Source organism: Oryx dammah, unplaced genomic scaffold (genome assembly GCF_014754425.2).
Source record: "Oryx dammah isolate SB20612 unplaced genomic scaffold, SCBI_Odam_1.1 HiC_scaffold_28, whole genome shotgun sequence".
In the NCBI taxonomy this organism is placed as follows: domain Eukaryota; kingdom Metazoa; phylum Chordata; class Mammalia; order Artiodactyla; family Bovidae; genus Oryx; species Oryx dammah.
This window is the reverse complement of record NW_024070212.1, coordinates 30,265,263-30,286,337: the sequence shown is the minus strand read 5'-3', so window position 1 is coordinate 30,286,337 and position 21,075 is coordinate 30,265,263. Positions and strand designations below refer to the sequence as shown.

The 21,075-nt window shown below is 37.2% G+C and overlaps 1 protein-coding gene across 5 annotated transcripts in view; it reads left to right on the top strand.

The window, feature by feature from the left end:
• Positions 1-21,075, top strand: part of RAP1A (RAP1A, member of RAS oncogene family) — a 79,464-nt gene that overhangs the window by 23,722 nt on the left and 34,667 nt on the right. For 2 of the 5 annotated variants that reach the window (XM_040232042.1, XM_040232041.1), the window contains one exon: positions 17,704-17,771. The exons of the other annotated variants lie outside the window; for them this stretch is intronic. The gene's annotated coding sequence lies outside the window, so the exon portion shown is untranslated. The remainder of the gene's footprint in view (positions 1-17,703; positions 17,772-21,075) is intronic. 5 annotated transcript variants of the gene reach the window in all.

Below are 21,075 nucleotides of genomic sequence, written 5' to 3'. Positions count from 1 at the left end.
AGCTGACAAAAAACACAGATCAAGTAAAAAATGTAGATAAGGCAAAAATAATGGTTATCTGTTTGCTGTGTATCTTATAGAAATTTCTGTATATACATGCATATATAAAAACATCTAGTTTTATTTTCATACCTACTTTTTGGGGGCTTATTTTAAGTTTTTAGATGTAGTTGATACACGAAGACTTAGAAATGCACTTTGCTAGGATGCTGTGGTACTAAATGAAAATTCCATTCTTGGAAGATAAGTTTTGTCAATTTTCCCCGTCTCTGCTTTTGCCCCTCCCCTCACCTGTACTCTTTTCTTTTGATCACCGCTCTTCTTGAAAGGAGAGAAATGTAGTATGGCAGGTCTCAACCCTGGAAAGACTATGTATTAGAATTAACTGAGAAGTTTTAAGAAATATCAGCATCACGGCTCCACCGTCCAGATTCTTATTTAATTGGTCATGATGAGGCAAGACATGTGGGAGGAGAACATGCTTTATCTTGGCCTCCATATAGAAGCTTGCCTGAGCTTTTGAGTTCAAGTATAGTTTGGGGAAGGCATTGATTGAATCCAGGGGGGCATCTTCCTGAGTTTCCTGTCTTCAAGAAAGAAGACAGGCGTAGGTGTTGGTCGTCCCTCAAGTTCTCTAATGAATATACAGCCACAAACATCTTCATTTATTCCAGTGTTGGTTCAATTACATAGTTTGTAATACTTTAGTTTTTTTTTTTTTTTTAAACAATGTTTATTTCTATTTATTTATTTGGCTGCTCTGCATCTTAGTTGTGGCAGGCAGGATCTTTTAGTGGCAGCATGTGGGCTCTAGTTCCCTGTCCAGGGATTGAACCCAGGCCCTCTGCATCAGGAGCATAGAGTCTTAGCCACTGGACCACCAGGGAAATCCCAATACTTTAGTTTTAAGGAAAATCAGCATCATTAGTACTGTGCAGATTAGATAGACAAGAATATGAGTGATAAAGCAGTATGATGTTGTGGTTAACCGCATGGATGCTAAAGCCAAACAGCCTGGGTTGTAATCCTTGTTCTGTAATTTATGTCTGTTGAGCTTGGCAGGTTTGTTTTAAAGCCTCTTTGCCTCATCTATAAAATCAGGGTCATGGTCTCCACCTCATAAGACTGTTGTAAGTATTAAAAATATTAATATATGTAAAGTGCTACAAACAGTATTTTGTGTATGATAAGATTTCAAAACAGTTAATTATTAATTAACTTAATTATTTTATTAATTAAGTTATTCCTTTAATTTATTTATTATTCAATTAATTTGTTCCTTTAATTTATTATTCAGTTAATTTATTTATTATTCAATTAATTTATTCCTTTTCTTATATCCTCTTTTCTAACATTTCCTACCCTTTTCTTGCCCATTTCTCCTAAAGATAGGCAGTGGTTTTTCTGAGAAACTAGATTGGGGATTAGCAGAGATTTTTCAGTAAAGAGACAGACAGTAAACGTTTCAGGCTTTCAGGGTCGCACTGACTCTGTTGCAGTACTCAGTTCTGCTCTTACAGGCAAAGCAGCCGTAGACCATACGTAAACAGATGTGCATAGCTGTGTCCACTTTATTTACGAACACTGAAATTTGAATTTCATTTAGTTTCCACGTGTCACAAAATACTGTTTTTCTTTAAGTTTTTTTTCTTTTTATTAAAAAAAAATTTTTTTTAATGTGAAAACTATTCTTAGTTTATAGGCCACACAAAAACAGGTAGTAGACTGAACTAGTGTAAAGGAGCCTGAACATTCTAACAGCTGTTTTAGACACTCTTTTTTTCTAAAGTATGCCTTCATTCTTTAGTTTCTCTGTACTTTGGAGGAGTCTAGAAAATTAGTTTTATTGCCATTAGCTTTAGAATTTAACACGTGTATACTTGTGGCAGATACATGTTGATGTATGGCAAAACCAATACAATATTATAAAGTAATTAACCTCCAATTAAAACGAATAAGTTTATATTTAAAAAAATAAAATAAATTTTCTGCTTACAACTTTGATCTTAAACTATTAGCATGTGGTTGAACAGTGAGATCTTTGTGGACTCTCCTCCTCAAGTGGTGACATGTATAACTGTACTTGGAGTTCTTTGGTTGCAAGCAACAGAAACAGACTTTATCTTGTTCTCAGCATCAGTCAACAGCAGATATTTGTATTAGGGTTCCTTCAGAGAAACAGACCAGTAGGATACATGTGCACACACACATTAGACATATACACATATGCATTTTGTCTCTCTGTGTGTATAAAAATAAAAAAATTATTTCAAGGAATTGGCTTATATGATTGTGGGGATAGGCAAGTCCAAAATCTATAGGGCATACCAGCTGGAAACTTTGGCATAAATTCTTGGCGACAGAATTTCTTTAGTGAAACATCATTTTTGTCCCTTAAGGGCTTTCAGTTGATTAGGTGAGGCCTCCTCACATTATTAATAATCTCCTTTACGTGATGGTTAGCAACATTCACATAACACCTTCACAGCAACACCTAGATTAGTGTTTATTTGAATAACTGACTGCTGTAGCCTAACTGGGCTTTCCTGGTGGCACTAGCGGTAAAGAACCCACCTGCCAATGCAGAAGACACAAGAGACACAAGTTTGATCCCTGGGTCAGGAAGATTCCCCTGGAGGGGGAAATGACAGCCCACTCCAGTATTCTTGCCTGGGGAATCCCATGGAGAGAGGAGCCTGGTGGGCTACAGTCCATGGGGTCACAAAGAGTCAGACATGACTGAAGCGACTTAGGGTGCACACACACACAACCTAACCAGATTGACACATACATCTAACCATCAGTTCAGTTCAGTCACTCAGTCATGTCTGACTCTCTGCAACCCCATGGACTGCAGCACTGCAGGCTTCCCTGTCCATCACCAGCTCCGGGAGTCCACCCAAACTCATGTCCATCAAGTCAGTGATAACACCCAACCATCTCATCCTCTGTCGTCCCTTTCTCCCACCGTCAATCTTTCCCAGCATCAGGGTCTTTTCCAGTGAGTCTGTTCTTCACATCAGGTGGCCAAACTATGGAGTTTCAGCTTCAGCATCAGTCCTTGAAATGAATATTCAGGATATTCAAGGTAAAGAATAACTCAGACAAAAATGGCGATAATGATAAAGAACAAACACTTCTAGAGCCCTTCTGCTATGGTAGGCATATTTATAAGTTTGCTTTAAAGATACTAACACATTTACTCAAAATAACCCTGTGATGTAGGTACTATTTGCCCCATGATGATACTAAGGCACAGACAGGTCAAGACATTGCTGAGGTTACAGAGCAAGTGTCAGAGCTGGACTTCACAACCCAGGAAGTTAGGTTCAATATCTGTGCTTAGCTACTATTAAGCTGCACTGATGATCACTCTTGGAGTCCAGGTTTAGGAGGGAAGGAAAGGAGATGATGGTGAGATGACGAAGGGATGACGGTATCAGAAGTTTCAGTGAGGTGGAAAATCTGTGCTGTGGAGCTTTTTACAGAACACACCCACACACAGGTATGTTTATACCAGGCCAAGTATTGAAAAAAGATACTAATTTAGATGGTCACCAGTAATTCTTAATGTTGTTCAGTCGCTTAGTCGTATCCAACTCCGCAACCCCTTGGACTGCAGCACGCCAGGCTTCCCTGTCCTTCACTATCTCCTTTGGACTTTGCTCAAACTCATATCCATCGAGTCAGTGATGTCATCCAACCATCTCTTCCTCTGTTGTCCCCTTCTCCTTCTGCCTTCAGTCTTTCCCAGCATCAGGGTCTTTTCTAATGAATTGGCTCTTTGCATCTTGTGGCCAGAGTATTGGAGCTTCAGCTTCAGCATCAGTCCTTCCAATGAATATTTGAGTCATATCTGGACTGCACAATACTTTTTACTCCATTTTTGTGTGCTAATAGTAAGTGTCTCTGTTTCCTTTTTTATGCTCCACCACCCTAGTTTTGACAGAATCCTAGTTACTGACCAGATCCTTTCCTATTCTTCCTCTTTCCTCTCATAACGTAACATTAATTTGGCAGATTTTTTTCATTTTTACCTGTTTGTATCCACTAGTATACTTATGTCAATTTAGTAGGGGAGCTCTGCCAGTTAGAGCTGGAGATGTTTTTTTTTTTTTTTTTTCTGATTTGGAAAGACAGCATGTGTCTGTCTGTCTTTTAAGTTCTCCATCAGATTTACTTTTCTATTATTTTTTTCGCTTGGCGCCCAATTTGTAAATAAATGTCAGCAAATGCAAACTAAGAGAATTAAAAAATGGTTGCATCCCTCAAAGTGGAGCACCTTCTCAACACAGAACCAGTTTGCTTTTCTGAAAAGTATTTGGCTTTTTCTAGCAATTTTTGTTATCTACAATCTATATAATTGGTAAATTGATCAAACCAACACTTTGAAAGATGGGCTTATAGTATATTTTTGTTGTTAAATTTGGGTAACTGGTTTTATCTTCCTTTGTCTCTCAGTGTCTCATTTATAGTAGATAAACATAATAGATATTTGTGGCACTGGGGGCCATTGTTTTATTTTATTTTGTTTTCTGTATTAATCTAGATAGCAAGGTATGGTTGATGCTTGCTCTTTTTGGTGTGCCTCACAGATTGATTCAGGCTAATGTTTCAATTATTCGCTTCTAGCCAATGAAAAGGCATTGTTAGAAACAGGGCTTGTATGGCAAAACCACTACAATAGTGTAAAGTAATTAGCCTCCAATTAAAATAAATAAATTTATATTTAATAAAGAAAGAAACAGGGCTTTAGATCTAAGATTGTAACTTCTAGAAAATTTAATTGTAGATGTTTAATTGTAGATGTAGTGTCTCTCTTTGAACCCCGCACCCCAAGGCTTTAATAATACTTAAGGTGGGCTTCCCTGGTGGCTCAGTGGAAAAGAATCTGCCTGCCAGTGTAGGAGACCTTGGTCTGATCCCTGGGTTGGGAAGATCCCACAGAGAATGAAATGGCAAACCACTCCAGTATTCTTGCTTGGGAAATCCCATGGACATCACCCTATTTTGTTACATGGTCTTCTGGTCATTAACTGCTTTTTTTAATCAGCTTTGTAGTACTCAGATATGGAAAGAAAAAGAATTGAAACACACTTTTGGAAATTTTGCCTTTTTCCTTAGATTTTGTTTTTGGTTAGCTTGCTAACCAAATGTTAGCTTTGGTTGCTAACCAAATGAAATGTGATAAACACACTTTATCTGAACTCTAATCCCTGCTATGCAGATTACTGTGAGCTTTGGTAAGATATTTTTCTTAGCCTCACTTTTTAGCTGCAAAAATGAATAATAATAGTACCCCTACCTTATGTTCATAAAAATCAAATGGTATGATCTGTATAAAGGTACTTAGCATAGAATATTAGGTACTTATATTATTCCTTCTTTTCTGTTGATCAGAACTTTACTGCTGATTCTGGCTTTGTCTTTGAAGTTACTGTTTTGTTCCCATGAATTTTTAGCAGGCAGTTTAGTGTTCAAAGGAATATTTAGTATATTATTCCTTTTAGCTAGAATAAAGTAAAGATGCTATAGAATGAATGTTGTCTTAGATTTCTAAGACCCGGGGAACTGGTCTGAATGTTTTTATGCACTTGGTTAACCTTTTTGAGACTCAGAATGTCCCACCAGTTTGTTCTGATTTCCATTCCTCTTTTAGAAAGATTAAAAAAAAACGAATCACCATAGTTTGTTGATGTCATGCGGACCGTTAGGAAAAATACTTGTTAAAACTCTAAAGACCCAGAGAACTCTTGTTTATACTTATTTTAATAGTGAAATCTTGGTTTTTGGCTTAGAATTCTAACAATATATGAATCATATTATTTGTAGCACTTTTTATAAAATTTTATAAACTTTGTCTCATTTTATCTTCACAGTTTTGTGGGAAAGGTAGGACGGATGAAATCACTTCTGCTATTAAAGATGAGAAATCTGGACTTGGAAGAAGTTCAGTGACTTCCAGAGATAAATAACTAGCTGTCTGCTCCCTGATACACTAGTTTCCATTCTTTGTCCAGGAGTTTCTGTGTAGAATTAATTCCTTCTTTGTGATCAACCTATAATTTCCAGAATGTAAAACTCAAATTGTTGAAATTACTGGGTTTTCACATTTGCCAAAGTATATATATATATATATATATATACTTTTTGTTTTATGGCTAGTAAGTTAGAGGAACAAATAACAAGTTCTGCCATAGTATTTTACTATAATTCTAATCTTATTTGTAGTTTTAGGATAACTAGTATGCTTTATTTATATTGTGTAAATACCTGTGGGAAGATATTTTTTTAATTGGGGATATTCTTTGTGCAAAAAGGTCAGTTCAAGTATTTTTAAAACCTCTGCTTTTGTACTTGTGGACTCTGTGCAGATCAGAGTCAGGTAGTCAGGTATGGATGTGAGGGTTGGACCATGGAGAAGGCTGAGCGCCGAAGAATCGATGCTGTTGAACTATGGTGTTGGAGAAGACTCTTGAGAGTCTCTTGGACTGTAAGGAGATCCAACCAGTCAATCCTAAAGGAAATCCGTCCTCCAAATTCTTTGGAGGGACTGATGCTGAAGCTAAAGCTCCAATACTTTGGCCACTTGATGGGGAGAACTGACTCATTTGAAAAGACCCTGATACTGGGAAAGATTGAGGGCAGGAGGAAAAGGGGACGACAGAAGATGAGATGGTTGGGTGGCATCACCAACTTGATACACGTGAGTTTGAGCAAGCTTCGGGAGTTGATGGACAGGGAAGCCTGGTGTGCTGCAGTCCGTGGTGTCATAAAGAGTCGGACGCCACTGAGTGACTAAATTGAACTGTGCAGATCACTATGAAGGAATATAAAATAGTCTGGTCTTTGCTTTCAACAAAATTGACATTGATAGGAAAGGCCAGGCTAATTATGAAACAATGTGAGTAGAGGTTGCCAGACTACAGTCCGAGGCTCATTTTTGTATGGCCCTCAAGCTAAGCATGGCTTTTGCTTTTGTTGTTTGAAAAACAAACAAAAAAACAGAGGAGAATATGTAGCATAGACCATATGTAGCCCTCAAAGCATGAAACATTTACTGTCTGGCCCTTTATAGGAAAAGCTATAGTCCTCTGACTATAAATTAGAGGAAATATATCACATAAAATATAACTAGAGACATTAGGAAATGCAAATCAAAACCACAATAAGATACCATTTCACACTCACTAGGATATCTGTAATCAAAAAAATGGGCAGTAACAACTGTTGACAAGGATGTGGTGAGAATATAAAATGGTATAGCCACTGTGGGAAACACTTTGGCAGTTCCTCAATAAGTTACACTTAGAGTTACCATATGATCCAGCAGTTCTCTTCTGGGTATATACCCAAGAGAATTGTAAGCAGGTTCACATAAAAACTTGTACATTGTGTTCATGACATTATTGGTCATAATAGCCAAAAGTGGAAGCAACTCACCACTGAATGTATAAACAAAATGTGGTGTAGCCATACAATGGAATATTCAGCCATAGGAAGAAATGGGGTACTGATGCATGCTACAACAGGGATGAACCACGAAAAACATGAAGAAGCCAGACACAAAAGGTCACATACTTCTGTTGTTTCATGACTCTAAGAATAGTCAAATCCTTAGAGACAGAAAGTAGATTGGTAGTTCCAGAAGCTAGGGGTAGGGGATGGGGTAGAAAGTAAAGAATGGACATGGGGGTTTTCTTTTTAGAGTGGTGAAAATGTTCTGGAATTAGATAGTGGTGAATCATTGTACAACCTTGTGAATGTAATTTAAACTATTTTACGGTATGAGAGTTCCATCTCAACGATAGAAAACATAACTGAAGACTTAAGTAGTTTTTGTAAAAGAAGTAATAAGAGGTTAGATAAAGAAGACTATAGGCATGAGTTACTGGATATAACTTTGAAGTTGGGACTTGAAATGCACCCCACAGGGCTTGGAGGATTTGAATAGAAAAAGGAAGTGGGTAGGTATGGTATAATACCATGAGGGATATAAGCTATATCTGTTACACAGAAGAGGAAGCAGTGGCAAGACTAAGGGAGAAAGACAAACTGAGTCTCTTGTTTTCATGGGGCTTCAGAATGTGCATATTTAACTGATTTGGGATCATGCTTTATGTTGTCATTTTCATGGAATAAATTGTATATTCTTCTAGCCTGAGACAGACTTTTTCCAGCCAGATAGCCGGAGCCTAAGGGCTATCTCCATGGTACTTTTAACAGGTTACTGTAAGGATTTTAATTCTCAATGTATGTGGTAAAGAATTTCCCATCTTTTTTGTTTTATTAAGTCATACAGTATTTCTGATTTCTTGCTGATATTCAGAACAAGAATCTTTAATAGTACTCTTCCTCATCTTTGCCACTTTACACTATAAAATTCTTTCATGTATATTGCCTCCTTTCATCCTTACCCCACACCTATGAGATAAATGATATCATTCCCATTTTAAAGATGAAAGAGATCATAGAGTCATTAGGAGCCAGGATGAGGGCACTGGAGTCAGAAAGCCTAGAGTCAAATCCTGGTTCTGCCATTTACTGATTGTGTGTGAATTTTAATGAGTTATTTAACCTCTCTAGGTTACATGCTTTCTCTTGTGTAAAGTGGTGATTATAATATCATAGAGTTGTATTTAAATAAGATGACAAAAGTGAAATTCCTGGAGTCATGCTTGGCGTATGGTAAGCCCTCAGAAATGCTGTTATTTATAGCTTAGGAGAGGTTAAGAAGTCTAAAGTCTTTTAGCTACTAAGTGGTAGAGCCAGCACCTAATTACAGGTGTTCTGAATCCAAGTCCTGTTGCCTTTACCAAATTTTATTATATACTTATTTATTGCATATACATTTATAAACTTTCTTCTAAATGGAGACCAGATAATACACCAGAAGCTTTCTGACTTCCTTACAGCAGAACTTTCACTTCTAAAGCCAATCTTTTGCTTTAATTCACCAATATGCACTCCTTAGTAGTTATAAACCAAATTGTGAAAGGGAAAAATGGCAAAGGAAAAATGCAGATTTAACATGATTAACAAAAATTTACTTGAATATGATAAAATAAAAAGTTAAAAGTAAATAACACCTACAGGGAAAACTTGCAGTAATCAAAAGAGTGACTGTCCCTAATCAATAAACATAACAGGAAAAATAACTGTTTTCAAAACAAATGAGAAAGAATAGGCAGTTCACAAAAGAAAAAAGATGTGACTTGATAAATATTTGGAAAGCATTTTAACCTCACTAGTTAATTGAAGAAATTTAAACTAAAATACATCTTTGATGATACAGCTGACAAATAAGAACATTTAAATTGTAATGAGCAAATTTAAGTTGAAACTTTTAGGGAAGATTATTAGGGAAAAATAGGACTTTTTTTTCTTTTTCTGGCCATGTGGAGGCCTAGGGGATCTCAGTTCCCTGACCAGGAATCAACACCATACCCCTTGCAGTAGAAGCTCAAGAGTCCAAACCGCTGGACCACCAGGGAATTCCCAAGACCCACGTATTCTTAATATGGGTATATAAGTTGATAAAACTATTAATCTCCATGAAGAACCTTCAAAAGCCTCCTAACCTTAAAACTAATACCGATCCATCTGAAAATGTTACCCCAAGAAAAAATGGTAATTCTGGATAAAAATGTATGCATAGATTCATTGCAGTGTTATCTATTGTAACAGAATGTTTGGACATACAGAACAAAAAAGATAGTTAAATTTTTGTACATTTATTGCAGTATTATTTGATAAAGAGTTTTACTAAAAAAAATTCAATGACCTTGGAAAACTAATATAGCATACGTTTGGGAGGTGGAGGGAAGCAAGATTCAGAATTGCAGCCCTGTACCCTCTAGTGTCAAGCAGTAAACCTGATCTTGAGAATGGTTCATTCTGGACAAACGTTACTAAGTAGTTCTTAAGTGTGTGATGTACTGAACTTCTACATACTGTAAAAATAGAACAAATAAAACCCCTTCTGAACCCAAATCCTCTTTCCGTTGTCATAGTGGCCACCCCATTTCTCTATTTAAGCAAACGCCTCAGAAAAAAATCATCTAATGTTTCCAGTGTGCCATCTCCCAGTCTTGAATCTAGGCCGGCCTTTGGCCCTAGGTTATTTCACTGAAATGGTTCATCAAGTCTCCAGTGACCTCCAGTGGTCAGTTCTCAATCCTTGTCTTACTTGACTTGTCAACAGCATTTAACAGTTGATCAGTTCCTTTTCTTTCAAATAGTTTCTTCTGTTTGTTCCAAGAAACCACATATTTGGCTTTCCCCTTACCTTATTGGCTGTTGCATCTGGTCTTTCTTTGTTGGCACCTCTACCTATGATTCATTTTAACTTAGTATGGTGAATAACATTATTTTTAAATTGTGATAGAATACACATAACGTAAAATTAACCACTGTAACCATTTTTAAGTGTATAGTTTAGTGGCACTAAGTACATCTACATTTTTGTGAAATTGTTCGTCCATATCCAGAACTTATTTTCATCTTCCCAAACTGAAACTCATATCTGTTAAACACTAACTCCCATCTTCCTACCTCTGGCAACCACCATTCTACTTTTTGTCTATGAATTTGATTATTAACTATTATAGATACTTCATACACGTGGAGTCATAGAGTATTTGTCCTTTTGTGACTGGCTTATTTCACCACTTATAGCCTCAAAATTGATCCATTTTGTGGCAGGTATCACAGTTTCCTTTTAAAGCTGAATAATAGCCAATTGTATGTACATACAATTGTTTGTTGTTTAGTTGCTAAGCCGTGTTCGACTTTTGCGACTCCATGGACTGTAGCCCACTAGGCTCCTCTGTCCATGGAATTTCCCAAGCAAGAGTGGGTTGCTTGGGAGTGGGTTGCCATTTCTTTCTCCAGGGTATCTTCCTGAACCAGGGATCCAACCGGGGTCTCCTGCATACGCAGGCAGATTCTTTACCTCTGAGCCACCAGGGAATCCCCATGAACATACTACATTTTGTTTATCCATTCATCTATTGATGGACACTTGGGTTGTTTGCACTTTTGTCCTATTGTGAATAGTACTGCTGTAAACATGAGTATACTACAAATATGTGGTTGAATCCCTGCTTTCAGGTCTCTTAGGTATATACCCAGAAGTGGAATTGCTGGATTTTATGGTAATTGTATTTTTAATTTTTTTGAGGAATTGCCATACCTTTTTCCACATTCCCACCAGCAGTGCACAAAGATTGTAATTTCTCCACATCCTCACCAAGACTTGTTTTCTGGTTTCTTCATTTGTTTTGTTTTGGTAATAGCCATCCTAATGAATATAAAGCAGTATTTCATTATGGTTTTGATTTACCTTTCCATGAACTAAAGAGCCTCTTGATGAAAGTGAAAGAGGAGATTGAAAAAGTTGACTTAAAACTCAACATTCAGAAAACTAAGATCATGACATCTGGTCCCATCACTTCATGGCAAATTGGTGGGGAAACAGTGACAGACTTTATTTTCTTGGGCTCCAAAATCACTGCAGATAGTGACTGCAGCCATGAAGTTAAAAGACGCTAATTTTGGAAGAAAAGTTATGACCAACCTACACAGCTTATTAAAAAGCAGAGATATCACTTTGCCAACAAAGGTAAATCTAGTCAAAGCTATGGTTTTTCCAGTGGTCATGTATGGATGTGAGAGTTGGACTGTAAAGATAGCTGAGTGCCGAAGAATTGATGCTTTTGAACTGTGGTGTTGGAGAAGACTCTTGAGAGTCCCTTGGACTACAAGGAGATTCACCCAGTCCATCCTAAAGGAGATCAGTCCTGGGTGTTCATTGGAAGGACTAATGCTGAAGCTGAAGCTCCAATAGTTCGGCCATCTCATGTGAAGAGTTGACTCATTGGAAAAGACCTTGATGCTGGGAGGGATTGGGGGCAGGAGGAGAAGGGGACGACAGAGGAGGAGATGGCTGGATGGTTATCACTGACTCAGTGGACATGAGTTTGAGTAAAAACTGGGAGTTGGTGATGAACAGGGAGGCCTGGCGTGCTGCAGTCCATGGGGTCGCAAAGAGTCAGACATGACTGAGCAACTGAACTGAATAATTAGTGATGTTGAGTATCTTTACATGTATATATTATCCATCCGTGTATCATCTTTGGAGAAGTGTCTATTCAAGTCCTTTCCTCATTTTGTTTGGGCTTTTTTTGTTGTTGTTCAGTTTTAGCAGTTTTTATTCTGAATATTAACCCCTTATCAGATATATGATTTGCAAGTACTTTCTTCCATGTAGCCGTTTTACAGTGTTGGTTGTGTCTCTTGTGCACAGAAGTTTTAAATTTTGATGTAGTCCAATTCATCAGTTTTTTATTTTGTTGCCTGTACTTTTAATGTCATATCCAAAAAATCATTGCCAAATCCAGTGTCATGAAACTTTCCCCTTTATTTTCTTCTAAGAGTTTTATAGTTTCGCTTTTACCTTTAGGTCTTTGATCTGTTTTGAATTAATTTTCATATGTAGTGTAAGGCCAGAGTCCAATGAACTCTTTTGCATGTGAATATCTAGTTTTCCCAATACATATGTTGAAAAGACTGCCTTTTCCTCATTGGATGGTATTAATACCTTTGTCAAAGTTCATTTGATCATTTATATAAGGGTTTATTTCTGGGCTATAAATTTTGATATATTTATTTTCAGTTGTTTAGTGTTTTTATTCTGTTCTAATTTCCCTTTTGATTTCCTTGAATCAAGGATTATTTAGAGGTATGTTATAATTTTCAGATATTTGAGGGTTTTCTTGATGTCTTTCTATTATTGATTCCACTCTGGTCAGAAAAAATACTTTGTGTGATTTAAATTTCTTTTAGTTTATTGAGACTTATTTATAGTCTAGATTATGGGGTCTATCTTTCCCCCGCCCCCCTACTAGCACATGAGATCCTGGTTCCTCTGACCAGGGATCAAACCCACGCTGACCCTCTGCATTGCAAGTGCCGAGTCTTAACCACTAGATCACCAGGGAAGTCCCACATGGTCTATTTAAGTGTTCTCTATGCCCTTATAAATAATATATGTTTTGTTGTTCATGAGGTGTTGTAATGTTATCAGTCAGGTCCAGCTGATGGGCAGTGTTGGTCAGCTCAGCCGTGTCCTCACTGTTTTCTGCTGCTGTATCTGCCAATTACTAATAAAGGGGTGTTAGCCTCTCCAGCTATAATGGTAGATTCATCTGTTTTCCTTGCTCTTTGGTCTGTTTTTGCTTCATGTATTTTGACACTGTTGTTGGGCACATAAACATTCATTCATGAAAGTTGCTCAGTTGTGTCTGACTCTTTATGACCCCCATGGGCTATACAATCCTTGGAATTCTCCAGGCCAGAATACTGGAGTGGGTAGCCTTTCCCTTCTCCGGGGGATCTTCCCAACCCAGGGATCAAACCCAGGTCTCCCACATTGCAGGCGGGTTCTTTACCAGCTGAGCCACAAGAAAAGCCCTTGAGGACTGTTATATCGTCTTGGAGAAGTGACCCCTTTATCATTATGCATATTTATATACATTATACATTCCTCTCTCTATCCCTGATAATTTTCCTTGCTCGTAAGTCAGCTTTCTCTGAACTTAATATGGCTATTCCAGCTTTCTTTTGATTAGTATTAGCATAGTATACTTGCTCCACCCCTTTATTTTTAATCTGTGTCTTTACATTCAAAGTGGGTTTCTTGATCTACTCTTTCTTTTAATTGGTGTATTTAGACTTTTGATTTGACTAATGATTTTAATGTAGCTGGATTAATAGCTACCATAGGTGTGACTGTTTTCTGTTCATTGCCCTTGTTTCTTTTTTGTCTTCTACTCTTTTTTCTGCTACCTTCTGGTTTTAATTGAGCATTTTTTATTTCTGTTCTCTCACCATATCAGTTACACATTTTTTTTAGTGATTCCCCATGAGTTTGAAATATACATTTATAACTAATCCAAGTCCAGTTTCATGTAACACTATACTACCTCACAGATAATACAGGAACTTTATAACAGAGTTATTTCCAGTTCCTAAAATCTCTTATAACATTGCTGTCATTCACTTATCCATCAGCAGTAATCATCTAATTCATTACTGCTGTTATTTCAAATTGTTGTCTGTTAGATCAGTTAAGAATAAGAAAAATAAAAGATTTAATTTTACCTTCATATATTGTTATTTGGTTTCAATTTCTGGCTTAAATTATTTCTCTTCTTTTCAAGAACTTTCAAGAACAGAGCAGATATATAAAACAACAGATTCCCCTGAAATTTTGTTTGAGAAAGCCTGTATTTCTCTGTCATTTGAAGGATAATTTTGCTGGATTTTCAGAATTGTAGCTTTGTGGGGGTTTTCTCTTTCAATGCTTAAACATTTCACTTTATTCTTCTCTTATTTTTGTGTAATTTCTGAAGAGACATTTCATGTAATTCTCATCCTTGTTCCTCTAGAAGTTGTGTTCTTCCCCTCTGGCTTCTTCAACATTTTCTCTTTGTCTTTGATTTTCTGCAGTTTGAGTATATTCCTAGGTGTAGATTTTTTGGTGTTTATCCTGCTTGATGTTCTCTGGTGTCTGTCTTTTGTTAATTATTTAGTAGCCTTTTTTCTCCTAACTCTTCACTTCTTTTAGGCCCTCTATTTAAATGTATCTGGAAGATAACTAATTCTTACCACTTCCACTGGTCCATGTTGCCATCTTCTGGGTTTCATTTGCCTTCAAATAGTTCTCCTTGCTTTTGCCCTTGATCTCCTCCTTCCTTTCACCACACAACAGATTAGAGAAATCTGTCTAAAATTTCAGTGGGAGCTTGTCATCCTTTAATCAGAACTGTCCTGTGACTTCCTTGTCATACCAGGTAAAAGCCTGAAAGCCCATATTTAGCTGTTTCATCTCTTACTTACAGCCTACTAATCCTCTCATCATTGCCCTCCAATTACGGTGCCCTCTTTTCTCTAGAAGTCACCAGGTATCTCAAGACCTTTCCATTTCCTTCAGATGTCCACATAACTCTGTTCTTTACCATTGTGTTTAGGTCTTTACTCGAATATCACTTTTTTCATATTACAAATCTTCATGCCCTATAAACTCCCTGTACCCCCTTTCGTGCTTTAGTTTTCTCCAGAACAGCTTACCAGCTGACCAATGTCTGTCAGGAGAGAGCATGGCACAGTGGAGAAAATGATATAAAGCCAGTTTGGCTGGAGCATGTAGAGCAAAGAGGGAGCACGTTGTGAGATAACGCTAGTGTGGGAATTAGGGACCAAACTGTGCAGACTCTTGCAGGCCATGTCAACATATTTTGGCTTTATCCTTAAGGGTGGTGGCAGATCACTAAAGTGTCTTAACTGGAGGGGTTGGGAGGAGGGTCACTAACATGATGAAATATGTCTTTTTAATAAAGATCATTCTATCTTCACTGTGGGAGAAAGATTGGAGAGGGGAAAATTGGATGTGAAGGTATCACTATTGCAGTGATCTAGGTATAAACCTATGGTAGCTTAATCTATTAGGGTTTTCATGGCCATACAAAAAAAGAATGTTTGGAACTGATTGTTATCATGAATTCCATTTATAAACCTAGGTGGTTCAGCAATTCATAACTCTTAATTGCTAAATTAGGATCTCCCATTTGTAGAATCCCCATTTGGTTCCATTACAAGAAAATGAAATCTCTCACCCAGTGTTACTCTTCAATATAAAAATCCTAGAAACTAAAAATCAATATGTATTTTTTGTGTATTTCTTAGCGTTAGTCACAAAACACAATATCCCCTGATTAAGTTTAATTCTTATTTATTGGTCCGTTTTTAGACCTGATCAAATTGATTTGTCTCATGAAAGCAAGCTTTAAATAATTTCCTTATTATATTCTTCTTATCTGAAATATAAAGAAGTTGGTTAGGACTAAGACTGTCCTCAACAGGAAATTTTGAAGACAAGGTGTCTATGCCTGTGTTATTTCTTGTCACAGAGCCAATGCTCTGGCCACAGGAGCCTTCAGAGTTTCTGCAAATCAGAAATTCATGACAACCTGCCCATGCTAAGATAGATTTGAAGTTCTTAAAGCAAACAGACTAGTAAACTAGAATCCGAGCGGTGGTTTTCTAATGTGGCAGTGTTTTCATCAAACCAAAATGCTGATCCTGTGTTTTCACTTTAGGAGGGGAAAGCATTTAACTTCTCCCATGTTTTAAGCATTTTGTACCTACTTAAAATACGTTATTTTGTTTAATTATCAGGAACCAGTATCTTAATCCAGCTATGCTTCCCTAATAAGGAAGTCGTATATTAACAAATAACTTTCCCAGGCTCACACAGGGATCCAGATATGCCAGGGGTTTCTTTTGATCAGGGGTTCTTAGTTTGGGTTCCTTTGTCTCCACTTCTCTCTGTGTGCTAACAGTTTTCAGAGAACTGATGACCCTTCAATTCAGTAAAGTTCAGAATCAATAAATTTTATTATGCTGCCTCCTGATTTGGGCTTCCTAATCTGACAGTGCTGTGCACTCTTGTGTTACATTATCTTTCCACAATTCTTTTCCAAATACCAGTAACCCTAATTACAGTGGTAAAGCAGTAATAGTAGTAGTAGTTGTTGTTTTTTAGCCAGGCACTGTGCTAAGGGCTATATATGATTTATCTGACTTGGTGTTCACAACAGTGTTGCTGAACTGTGTCCCCTCACTTTAAGGCTAACCCTCTCTGTGTCTCAAATTCCAGCCCCATTCTTTGTTTTCCTGACTGGACTCCCTACTCCAATTTCTCAGTCCTTTGTTCCTACCTACACACTTCTGAGAGAAGTTGGGAGCTTTTTTTTTTATAATGAAGTTTTTCCCTCAAATTATCTGTTGAAAAACCTTAAGTGATTTTCTTCCTCTGATAGGGAAATTTCAGGTCTTTTATCATACAGGGCCCTTGGTAGCTTGCTAGCCTAATCACTATTTAAATCGCATCTGTACTCATTCTTTCCCCCTAGCTTTCTCACAACTGTTCATTGTAAATGGTCAAACCACCTGGACTCATTTAAAATAATTTTTTTATTAGGCTTTTCATTATCTTGAATCTACACCTTTTTTACCATGAAATTCCATGTCTGTAGTGAATTCCTACCCCAACCCCTTCCTCTTTGTTGCCTTCAAGAAATGTACGTAAGGCATATAGTAAAAATCTTTCCTTGTCCCCTAATTGCTGAGTTTCCTTCCAGAGGTATTCCATGTGTTTACAAGTTTCTGTGCACATATAAGAGTGAAGGTGATTTAGCGTTTTAGAGTGTGAACTCGGGATCCAGGCTGCCAAAGTTTGAAGTGTGGATTCTCTTACTAGATGTGTGGTTTGGGCAAATTATAGTACCTACCTCATTAAGACTTTTGTGAGGATTTTTCATGGTTAGTGCCTGGCATTTGGTAAGTTCTCAGTAAATATATGCTATTAATATTGTTTTGTTGTTGTTATGTGACAAAGCAGAATACATTGAAAAGAGAATGGTATTTACTATCAGGATAGGTTTAAATAGAGCTTCCTAGTTACTTTGCATGTAAGTCGTTAACTCAAGTTAAACCTTAGATGGTTTCCTTATCTTTATAGTGGGGGAGGTCATATACAGTTTTGATATGGTAAACTAAAACATATAAAGGAAGGAGCTTTGTACATGATAAAATGCTCTATAGGGATTATTGGTCACATCGTTTTACTTTCCCTTCTAGGAAAGATCACAACATTTCCGTTGGTTATAAGAAGCGAAGTCTCTAAAGATTTCAGAAATTTGTGACAGGTATGCCGTTTTGCTCTAGAAATTATTTTAAATTCATGTGCATGCATGCTGAGTCACTTTAGTCATGTCCAACTCTTTGCAGCCCTGTGGACTGTAGCCCACCAGGCTCCTCTGTCCATGGGATTCTCCAGACAAGATACTGGAGTGGGTTGCCATGCCCTGCTCCAGGGGGTCTTCCTGACCCAGGGATCAAACCCAGGTCTCTTATGTCTCCTGCATTGGCAGGCAGATTCTTTACCACTAGCGCCACCTGGGAAGCCTCTTTAAAATCATACTTTTAAAAAAATATTTTGCTATGACTTGCTTTAGTGTTAGTCTTAAATTTTCAGATTATGGTTATGTAATTTATATAGCAATGCCCTTAAGGGAATAACATTAGGGTAAATATCTCTATTTATGGAAATGTCAAGATTCTGACATCAGGATTCTATAATTGATATACTTAGCGTAGATTCAGTTCAGTTCAGTCACTCAGTCATGTCCGACTCTTTGCGACCCCGTGAATTGCAGCACACCAGGCCTCCCTGTCCATCACCAACTCCCGGAGCTCACTCAGATTCACGTCTATCGAGTCAGTGATGCCATCCAGCCATCTCATCCTCTGTCGTCCCCTTCTTCTCCTGCCCCCAATCCCTCCCAGCATCAGAGTCTTTTCCAATGAATCAACTCCTCACATGAGACGGCCAAAGTACTGGAGTTTCAGCTTTAGCATCATTCCTTCCAAAGAAATCCCAAATAGCATAGATTAGTAAAGTTAATTTAGTAAGCCTTATCTTTTAAGGAAAAAACTTTTGGGGGCAACATAGAAAGTATTAGTCACTGCCTATAAAATTTTCTTCATGGTTTACAAATGTTTTATTTGTCTGTAATGATAACAGTTGCTGAAGAATATTCATCTAAGTAGATTATACTACATATAAAAAGCAGTCCACTCTGATGTACTTTATGATGATTTACTGTGCTGTTAAAAGAAGATGGGCATTCACTTTTTTTTTTAGGGAATATTTTTGGATAGAGTGATAGTCTCCCTTATTCTATTTAATAGTGTCAGTCCCAGATTCTTAGTAGTCAGTGTTCTAGTCAGAGTTTACTAAATAGTAAAGCAGGATTCTAGTCAGGCAGTATGGATCCTAAGTTCAGACTTCTGAACATTTCACCATAATGCTGTGAGAAGGAGAATGACTATGAACAGTTACCAATGGCTTTGACCAAAAAAAATGAATAAAAGAACTTTTGCAAATGAAAAATACAAATACAAATTTTAAATTCAGTAGATTAGATTAGGGAATTTGTGAGCTGAAAGACGACCTGAAAAACAAACAAAATGCAGAGACACAGATGGACCATATGTAAGAGAAGAAAAAAGAATTTGAAAATTGGGGCAGAGATTGCTAAGTTCCCTTGATTTCTTTTTCCATCTGAGTAATCACTATTAGTCAGAAGCTCTGCTCTCCAGCTATAGCTTCCATCTCAGTGTCTTTCTGATAGGAGAACCCCAGGGATGGGGAAGCCTGGTGGGCTGCTGTCTCTGGGGTCGCACAGGGTTGAGCACGACTGAAACGACGCAGCAGCAGCAGCTGGTAGTGAGGCTTGACTGTGTGTTGGTTTCAGCAGTTTGGATGCAAGTGGAAGTTATGTGTGCATAGGTTTTAGCTTTATGGTTTATGCCTACAAGAAGAAAGATGGCGTATCTCCTTCCTTCTTCCTTCCCATAGACTGGAATGTGGGCATGGTGGGGGACTATTAGCTATGTGGCACAGGGCAATACTCTTAAGGATGACTAAGCTCTCAGACTGCTGAGCTGCCAAACCAGTCCTGAACTATCCCTTTCTACTGTCGTGTGAGAGAGGAAAAAACCTTGAATTTTGTTTAAGCCATAGTAGAATCTCTTACTGTATCAGCCCAGTCTCGTATTAACCTTAACCAATACAAGAAAAGCATAAGAAGATCTAACAGTTATCAAAGCAGAATACATATGTGAAGAAAAGTAGAAATAATATTTGAAGAGTTTATAATTGAGAATTTCTAAAATTGCAAAAAGGCATAAATTCAAGAACTGTATCCTAAACAGGAGAGGAAAAAACAATACCTAAACATGTCATAGTTGAATTTGCACATAATGAGGAATCTTAAAAATAGTCTGAAGAAGACAGATTACCTTCAAAAGATCTACTATTAGACTAGTTTATTAAAAGGAAAAATTGAAACTGAAACCAAAAGAAAAGAATAACTATGGTGTGCTGAGAATAAATAACTATTAAAACTAAAATATCTTTTAAGAGTGTAGGTACATAAAGTTTTCAGAAAAATTAAAACGTTTTACCACCAGTAGAATATCATTAAGAGAAATTCTAAAAGATACACTTTAGGTAGAAGAAAGAGATACCTGATGGAGGCTCTGAGATACTCATTGGAAAAGAAGAAAGGCTGAAGATGAAAGTGCCAGGCATTCAATCTAAATTAGAAAAAGGACAGAATAAAGAAAAGAAGGAAATAATAGACATAAAAGTAAATATTAAAGAAATAGAAAAGAAGCCAACAGTGAAGAGTCAACAGAGCCAAAGTTGGTTTTTAGAAAAAGACTAATAGAATTAACAGATCTACTAGGATGGATCAGAAGAGAGACCATAATAAAAGAGATGAAACTACAGATGCTACAAAGATTATTATAAATGAAACATGTATACTTACTAACACATTTTTTAAGGAATAACTTCAAATGGTAGATTATTGAATTTGTTGCATACTAGTATTAAACCTTTCAAGACCACTGGTCAGATTTGCCAGAAATTTTGCTCCTAAAAAAGTAATATGGTTGGATTAAACATTTTAATCCTTTACCTGAATTTGTAGAGAATATCAAGGGTACAACGAGTGGAATAATTGTCTCAGTCATAATTTATTAAAAGTTTTAGTAAAAACTTGTTTGGGGATAATTGATGGATGAGTTTCTTTTAGAATGGTAGTATTTGTGATCCGTTTTAATATATAAAAAAGGAAGTGTCATTTAGTAAAGAAATGTACTGTGCCAAGTCGCTTCAGTCATGTCCGACTCTTTGTGACCCTGTGAGCTGTAGCCACCAGCCCCTCTGTCCATGGGACTCTCCAGGCAGGAATACTGGAGTGGATTGGCATGCCCTCCTCCAGGGGGTCTTCCTGACCCAGGGATCGAACCCATGTCTCTTATGTCTCCTGTATTGTCAGGCAGATTCTTTACCACTAGCACCACCTGGGAAGCCCTCAAAGAAATGTAAGAACCTGAAGCCGTGCAGACATTGTGCTTTTAAAAGTTTTTCTTCTTTTA